The 9,071-nt window shown below is 43.2% G+C and overlaps 1 long non-coding RNA gene across 1 annotated transcript; it reads left to right on the top strand.

The window, feature by feature from the left end:
• The first annotated feature begins 265 nt into the window (after positions 1–265).
• Positions 266–2,716, top strand: LOC115355791 (uncharacterized). The gene is made up of 3 exons (XR_003927914.1): positions 266–395; positions 486–514; positions 2,646–2,716. It is a non-coding gene; the product is annotated as an uncharacterized LOC115355791 (long non-coding RNA).
• Positions 2,717–9,071: the final 6,355 nt, after the last annotated feature.

The following is a 9,071-nucleotide window of genomic DNA, read 5'->3' as shown; positions in this document are numbered from 1 at the left end:
GTGAGGTAAGATCTGGGACTTGACCATATTTGAGTTTCCTGCATGTGACCGGCATCCAAAATCAAATAAGTGCTTGTGCAGGACATAGCTTTTGTTTTCTTTGTAAAATGAAAATATGACTCAAATAAGGGCAAAGTATCGCTTCAGGGACATAATCATGGCGATGTAAGAATTGTCCAAAGAAAATACAGATTTGATTTTTTTCATCCTGCTATCAACTCAAGGTACATTTTAATGATGTTGTGTTACAGGACGTCAGATAAATAACCATCAGCACATCATGTGTGAAGACTCCTGTGCTATGAGTCACATCATGTTGGCTCTTCGTGTTGCAGAGCTGCTCCTCGTCACTGGAACGACCGCTCTGCTCATCAGAACATGGTGCAGAACAAGAAGTGAGAAAACTCAGACAAACATTTTACGAAGCTGACTAACACAAACTACTGAGTAATTCAAACTGGACTCTCTGATGTATTTTTTTCCAGGGAATCAGACTCGTCCTGGAGGCAACATTGTTTAAAATAAAACCTGAAAAACATTTTATGTACAGTGGAGTTAGTTAACTAGCTGTGAGTTTTAAAATTAAACGTAAGTAAATGATGCTGAAAAAAAAAAAAGATGACATTTTGGAGTCGAGGTATGGTCTACAAATGATTTCAGACTAAGAGAGATTAACACCCTGGAACATTTCAGCTCTAAGGGCTCTAGTTTCGCAGACCAGGCGAGGCGGGGGCGTAGCGCAGATGCGCTTCGCCAACTGGGTGTGGCCAGGCGGATTTTCCAAGTTTGGCACGCCGTTCTCGGTGGCGCAAGTACTCCGCAATCCCTCCTACCGGCGGAGGGGAGGAGAGAAGGCATGGAGTGGGTTTGACACAGCCGATTCACATGTAACCAATCAAATGAGCCCCTGTCCTTGCCTTTAAAATGCGCTGCGTGAAGGCGTAATGAAAGTTTACACAGCGGACATGGAGGTCTACTGCCGCGGGCGGAGCGGAGCTCAGGAGACAGGCGCGGAGCGGAGACCGGCGAGCAGTGCGGACACGTCACCAAAACCTCACAGGCAGGCTTCCGGGATGTTAGACACATGAACGATGCAATAAATACCGAAAAAAACACTATTCAATGCTACGATCACAATCAGCACATACATATATCTCCATATCAACTGTCCCGTCACAGCTGATGTCAGATCAAAGGAGATTGGCACCGTTTGTGCTGATCGTGAGGTTTTGGTGATGTGCGCCAGCCAGCCAAACTTCCACTGCGCCAGCTCCGCTCCGCCTTGCGCTGAAAGTAGACGTGGTTTCAGATGGCGAGCTTTTGGCGCACCTCGGCGAAGCCTTTTAGCACGAAACTGTCACTGCGCCAAGCCGAATCTGTCGGCACCTCCCCCCGCTGCGCCGCCACTCCCATCTCGGCGAACCTCCGCCTGCGAAACTTGGACACTGTCCACCTCTCCCGCTTCGCCGGTCGAAACTAGCTCTGCGCGGGGTTCGCCTCACTGCGCCACCCCGCGCTGCGCCGGGAAACTAGAGCCCTTAGGGCTCTAGTTTCGCAGACCAGGCGAGGCGGGGGCGTAGCGCAGATGCGCTTCGCCAACTGGGTGTGGCCAGGCGGATTTTCCAAGTTTGGCACGCCGTTCTCGGTGGCGCAAGTACTCCGCAATCCCTCCTACCGGCGGAGGGGAGGAGAGAAGGCATGGAGTGGGTTTGACACAGCCGATTCACATGTAACCAATCAAATGAGCCCCTGTCCTTGCCTTTAAAATGCGCTGCGTGAAGGCGTAATGAAAGTTTACACAGCGGACATGGAGGTCTACTGCCGCGGGCGGAGCGGAGCTCAGGAGACAGGCGCGGAGCGGAGACCGGCGAGCAGTGCGGACACGTCACCAAAACCTCACAGGCAGGCTTCCGGGATGTTAGACACATGAACGATGCAATAAATACCGAAAAAAACACTATTCAATGCTACGATCACAATCAGCACATACATATATCTCCATATCAACTGTCCCGTCACAGCTGATGTCAGATCAAAGGAGATTGGCACCGTTTGTGCTGATCGTGAGGTTTTGGTGATGTGCGCCAGCCAGCCAAACTTCCACTGCGCCAGCTCCGCTCCGCCTTGCGCTGAAAGTAGACGTGGTTTCAGATGGCGAGCTTTTGGCGCACCTCGGCGAAGCCTTTTAGCACGAAACTGTCACTGCGCCAAGCCGAATCTGTCGGCACCTCCCCCCGCTGCGCCGCCACTCCCATCTCGGCGAACCTCCGCCTGCGAAACTTGGACACTGTCCACCTCTCCCGCTTCGCCGGTCGAAACTAGCTCTGCGCGGGGTTCGCCTCACTGCGCCACCCCGCGCTGCGCCGGGAAACTAGAGCCCTTAGTCTCTCTCTCTCTCTCTCTCTCTCTCTCTCTCTCTCTCTCTCTCACACACACACACACACACACACACACATACATACACAATTGCAATTTGAGACTCCTAACATGAGTTATTTTCTGTGGATTTCTTAAACACACCAACAGCTTAAGTACTATATTCTCTGCTTGTTTGTTTGTGAGCCAACCAGAGCTTAACTAGCCACGACTACAATGACTGAGTTAATTCTGCATGGTGCTGCCTTACATTGAATTGTATTTCACAGGTGCATAATGATAATGATGATGATGATGATGATGATGATGGTTCAGTGAAGAATGACAACATAGAAGATCCTCTGCCTCTATCAGACCCAGTGGTGGACAAAGTACACAACCTGAGTCAAAGTACAGATCCTCTTGGTCAAATGTTACTGCACTACAAGTGAACGTTGCTCAGTCTGAATTTTACTTGAGTTAAAGTCCTGGAGTACTGCCTTTTAACAATACTCAAGTACAAACGTACATTTTGTCAAGGTATTGGACATTACTGACTGACAGGTTATTGTAACCTACCAGAGCTCTACAGAGCGGATGTGACGTCAATGAAAAAGCGGGGTTACCTAGTGTGGTTGAGAGATACCAGGCAATACGTTATCATCTCAGTCCAGTGTTTACAGGCAGCTGCCAGCTTAGTAATAAAGCACTTGTTCTATTTGTTCATATAAACTGTTTCGGCTTTCAGTTTATTATGACACATTTCACTAAATATTTGCTCAATGAGACTAATTAATTTACATCACTTTACTGTAATCCGAGATCATATTTAGTCTCACATCATGACATCTGTATATTGCCCAGCCCTGTTTGAAGCAAAGCCTTTGAACAATGAACTGCAGTATTTTTGCTTATTCTGAGGAAAGGACCACTCATTTTTAAAGGTGAAAAAAATGTGTGGCCAAATGCGATTTAAGGGGGAGAAAAATAAACAGCTGACCTCAAAGCTAGGCTTAAAAGTAACGAGTAACAACAGCCTTACAAAAATGTAGTGGAGTCAAAAGTGCAATATTTGTATTTGCAATGTAGTGTAGTGAAATGTTCAGTTGTCATCAAAACTTTAATTCTCAGATGCTTCAACACATACTGAGGTGAAAGTTAGTAATTAGAAATCAACCATTTCACATACAAAGTCCATTTGCTTTTTTTTAGAAACACATTTAAGCTCTTATTTCATCCTGTATTGAATAGCCTACTGTAAACTATAAATATTGCAAAAGTGAGAGATCATATAACTCTTGTGATTATTTGTATCTTTAAATTTTCTTCCAGTTTAAGTTGGAATCGATTTGAAGTTTATTGATTTTTGTTCATGACTTTTAAAACTTTAAGCAGTTTGGCCTCAGTTTATATTAAAGAGCTCTGTAGCGTAAACACCGAAGCTAATCATGCATTTGCAGTTGGGGGCCCATAAAGTGTATAGCAACCTCCCTGAGGAAATTAAACAGTGTTTTCTATTGCATACAGTTTATTTTACTCATTTTAATACATTTTATTTTTTTACTTATCTCAATACATTTTGTTTTATTTATTTTAATAAACTTACAGTATATCATTGTTGTCTGGTGAAACCCACTTAGCTCCAGTGTTTTGATTTTATTTTTCTTTTCAGTTTAATTTTACTTTAATAAACGGTTAATTTAATGAGAACTGCAGCTCAGAGAAACAGAGTGTGCCTCTGTAAGAAAACTTCTGAAAACAAGGGTGTGGCTGTTGCAGCTAGAAACAAAGTAGTAGGCAGAAAGTGACTTTAAAAACATGTTGTGTGTGACTGAGCCGAGCCTTAAATAAACGCTGTCAGAAAGAGGACGGACACGGAGCTCTGTCCGGTTTAAGGCTGCGACAGAACTGGTTAATAGTGTTAAAGTGATGGGGCCGTGGTTGGTGCTTTTATTTTGACAAGCGCTCGCTCGGGTCTTTGAGCAGGTAACCAGGGGTGACGGCGCGCGAGAGACAGAGCAGAGTAACGGAAGAAAAGTTAACGGAAGAAAAAGCAGGACGAGACGGGAGAAAATTGACTGTAAAGAGGACGAAAGAAGAACAAGTTTAGTGGTTCCTTGTCGGTATTTTGCTCAGTAGAGTTCAAGTATCGTCGCCGTTTATTCTTGGTCACGTTTCGTCGCCGTCTGCGCTGACTCCATACATTTAACTGATGTTTTACCAACCGAGTGTCTACCGCGGCTAATCCGACAGCTAGCATAGCTTCCCGGAGCACCAGGTGTGCCTAAAGCGACTGGAGTGAAATCGGTGTCACCCTGAACTTTGTGGCCGAGGCTTGGGACGGAGCACCGAGGCCTGACGGCGGTCAGTCAGTAAACTTGATGTGCACCATGGTCCACGGTCAAGAGTTTAACACGGAGCGGAGCTGTTGGAGATCACGGTATCCCTTGACAACCAAAGACGAAGGCACTTTTGGCGTCGCCGTCCGCGGACATCAGCATCTCCACCAGCCATGGAGGCCTTCACGGTACTGGCTTCCAGTTTTGTTTATTTATGACACACAAGCCACCCGCCTTTCTTTGCAAGGCAGGTCTATAAGTCTTGTTGAAAGTTTTTCTACTTTTAAAATGTGTGCATGGTATGGGCCCCTGGGGCCCTCAAATTATTTGGAAAGAGCAGAGATGACTGGGATGTATATATGAAATGCAAGTGAATCAAAAAGCCTGAGAAATTGTCTCTGACCCTGTTCTGCCCCTCTTTAAAGAATTCATACAGTTGCCCTCGGGAGGGCGCTATAGAGCCGCTGCAGCGTTACAGTAACTGAACTCACACTGGAACTATGTCTGTTACCGTTATCTGTACTCTGCATGTCGTTTTTTAATTTTTTTTTCATGTATTGTCATTTACTGTGATGCTTTTTGTGAGGATGAAGGCAAAGTTCCACATCTGTGGACGATAAAGATTATCTAATCTAATCTTCTTTGGACCACAAATTTACACATGCATGTGTGCGCACACGCATGGTCGCGTGTGCGCACACATTCATGGTCGCGCGACCATGAACTCTCACATAACTACACGTTGAACAGACTCTAACTATAAGGATTCTCTCGACCTAATTAATTAGAACCTGTTGTAGGATACACACTTAGTTAGGTCCTATGAATAATAGGGGAAATTATTATAGATTATGAACAACCATCATAAGAGTGATTATTAATGCACCAAAGTAATTTTACCTAACAACAGATGTAATAACCAAGCAAAAGTACATTTCTTGCTGGCCAGACAAGAGAGCACTTTAGACTGGCGATATTACTTTTTTCACAACAACCTAAGCACACAAGTATACACTGTAATAAATTGAGAAGCAGGAAGATCTTTCCGTGATTAGGGATTGATATTTCCACTCATAAAATAATAGTCGGCAAACTGACATGAAATAAACTTTATTACAACTACAACTCCTAATTACTCATTACCAACTACTATGTGTGTGTATGTATGTATGTATGTATGTGTGTTAAATATAAAACACACATACACATATAAATGAACACATGGTGGCGATGGTTTGGTTGGTAGCAGAAGGCCGGATTTGAGCAGAGTGGTCCTCAAGTCTGGCAGTGGAGTTTGCGCCGGAGTCTCTCTCTGTTCCTCAGATGGACACGGCTCGGAGGGAATGTCGGTTCGGACTGCAGGCGCCTTTGATGGAGCGCTGGTTCGAATCCTCCGACAATCCTGATCCGGATTGTCAGAGGGCTCAATGATTCTCAGGTAAATGGCCGTTTTAAGCCTTTTTGGGGTTGTTGAATGTTTATTAAAAGAGTCTTCCAGGCTGTCCAGCCAAATGCCAGTTCAGCTTTAGGTGGGGAACAGGAGGTGTGAGAGAGCTTTTGACTCCCAAAAGGGGACAGGACACCTTTTCGTGGTCTCAGGCAGGATAGGGGCAAGTTGGCTTGACTGGGGAAGTTCTGTGATTAAAGGCTGTACCTTAGATCTATCGACTGCTACACTGTGTCAGCTTCCTCCAAGATGGGTTGTTCCTACACTGTTATTATTAATGTGAAGATAAGACAACTTCATACTCTGTAGCCTGTTGCTAGATCCTATACTGCAGTAGTGTGGAGGTGTGAATAATGTACTAATGTTTATTGTTGCTGATCCTAAGTTCATTTTCTGGATTTTTATATTTAACGGTATGTAACCATTCAAATAGTGATATCTAAGGGTGTTTAATAACTGTTTGAACAAAGATATTTAATATTTTTTTCAATCTATGTCTTAGATGTGTCATTATTTATTATATAATATATAATATATTGAACATATTATGTTCAATAAACTCACAGTAGTGGACTGATGTTTGCGCTACATTATCATTATACTGAAATAACTCGTTTGAGATCTGTTATTATTTCTGAAGATTTAAAATCATTCTTGAATAAGCTATTCTGTGTTGCTTGTTTAATAATCTGTCATTATAATCATTATAAATATTATAAATTATGAGTAGTACTATGTGTTATATATCAGGTAACATAAAAACAGCTTAATCAATTCTCCCAAATTAAATGAACAACAAAAGCAATGCTGTGTTTTACTTGGGAATGTAAAGTGTGTGAAACTTCTGGTGGTTCACAGTGGATTTGGCTTCATTCTCTTTCAGCACCATGGACAGCTCACACGAGGCTCGCTCTCCTTCTCACTCAGAAGGAGAGCGAGAGACAGGGCGAGCAAGTGGAGAGAGAGAGAGAGAGAGATTAAAGTTACTTTTTCCCTCTTTGTGTTTCTCGTATGGCTTTACTATCTGCTGCTAAGACATTTAGATGCATGATAAAGAACTACACTTACTATTGAGGGACAACAAAACAACACATATTGAATAGTTACATTACAACAGGGCCCACATGAGGTGGTGCATTCATGGATCCTCGGACAGTATTGTTTGGAAGTAAACCTCTTCTCAAGCCCCTGCAGCATTCTTCTCCAGCAGGGGGTGCTGTCTCACCACCAGCACCCCTAGTTCCCTCAGCCATGCCTATTTGAGGAGATCATCCCACTTGTTTCCAATGCAGTTTCACTTGCTTTAGGATTTTTTTTTTTTTTCATAAACATGTTGAAACAAGGCAGAATAAGGCAGGTCAGCCCGCTGAAATCAAAAAAAGGTACTTGCTTCAAGAAACATGAGAACTAACATGAGAAAAAGTAGGATTATCCCATCCTAGTGGCAGATTTATTTTGCTCTGAAGAAAAGAAAGATATTAACACTGTGTTTGAGATCTAATGAGTTGTTGAGAGTTGACCAGCAGACCTCTGCTCACCGCTGAACCAGCGTTCACACCAAAACACTTCCTGTGACTCTCAGAAAAAATGACTCCAAAGCTGCAATGAGAAACTAACACCTCTCAGGGTGCTAAGATGTCGTCATACCTGCGGATATTTTTAATCACAGTGCAATTGTATTTTCACCGTGGGTATTAAGAGGCACAGTGTTGTCAGTGAGTAGTGAGACTCTTCACTCCTCAATAATCCAGTCTGTTCTTTGCCACACTCTTTGAGCCGTATCTAATCAGTCAAAGGTTGTCAAAGAGCCATTATTATGAGCATTTGTCTTGAATTACAAAATCTTCACACATTTTCACCAAACCTTTTCAGTTGTTTAAGCGAAAACTGTAAATCAATGCCACAAAATACACCATGAGAAAAAGGCATTTGAAAACCTCCTTCTGTAACTTGTAACTTTTGAGATGATTGCACTGTGGCCCAAAAGTCCATTATTTACTTCATATTTTTTTCACTTGCTGTGCATCCAGGGAATTAGTGAGAAGTTTAATAATGACATCTTACATTGTCCCTTACACAGTGTCAGTGCGGAGATGCTAACAGCTTAGCCACTGCAGCTAACACCCTGGACCAGAGCTAGTAGCAGTGCTCCAGCTGTCACTACAGCTTCAGGCAGATATTGCTCTCAGAAGCATCTAAATAGATAACTAATAATCCACACTATTTGACTGACAGGTGATCTGTGGGAAGCCCAGTGCAAACACATCACAGCAGTGAGCGCTAAGTGCCAAAGATGGAGATAAAATTCATGAAATTATTCTACAGGGTTTCCGCTACATGTAATTGATCGTGGCGCACCGCCACGGCTAAATAAAAGCCGCCACTGCTTGGGAATGATGATTTTTTTTTTTTTTTTTCGGGTGTTAAGACAATTTAAAGTATATTGTATGAATGACCTGTGAAAACGACCCTACATACACACATAGCATATATTTGCGCACATATACTTACTATGATCAGAGTTTTAAATGATAAATTAAATATCACGACATGTTACACTACGCCGCAATTAATTTTATTTTGAAAACGCACCGGAGTTATCACCCGCCTGCTTTGTGCTACTGCTGCGCGCTCAAGAGTGGAGGCGGTAAAAAGCAGAGGGAGAGAAAAGGGCGAGAGCAAGGTACCTAAGCAAGATTAAGTTTAATCCATTTTTTGTTCAAGCCTGTGAAAACGACCCTAATGTTATTAATGTTAACATTGCATTGCGACCGTAGGGCTGGGCGATATGGACCAAAAGTCATATCCCGATATATTTTGGCTGAATATCGATATACGATATATATCCCAAATTTTTTTCCTTAAAGTGAGAGCAAATGTTCAGTTAAGTCAAAGCCAAATATGACATGACGGGGCTGGAGCTTTTTCGG

Source organism: Myripristis murdjan, chromosome 24, assembly GCF_902150065.1.
Source record: "Myripristis murdjan chromosome 24, fMyrMur1.1, whole genome shotgun sequence".
In the NCBI taxonomy this organism is placed as follows: domain Eukaryota; kingdom Metazoa; phylum Chordata; class Actinopteri; order Holocentriformes; family Holocentridae; genus Myripristis; species Myripristis murdjan.
Note: the sequence above shows the minus strand (reverse complement) of the source record. Positions and strands in the feature narration are given on the sequence as shown.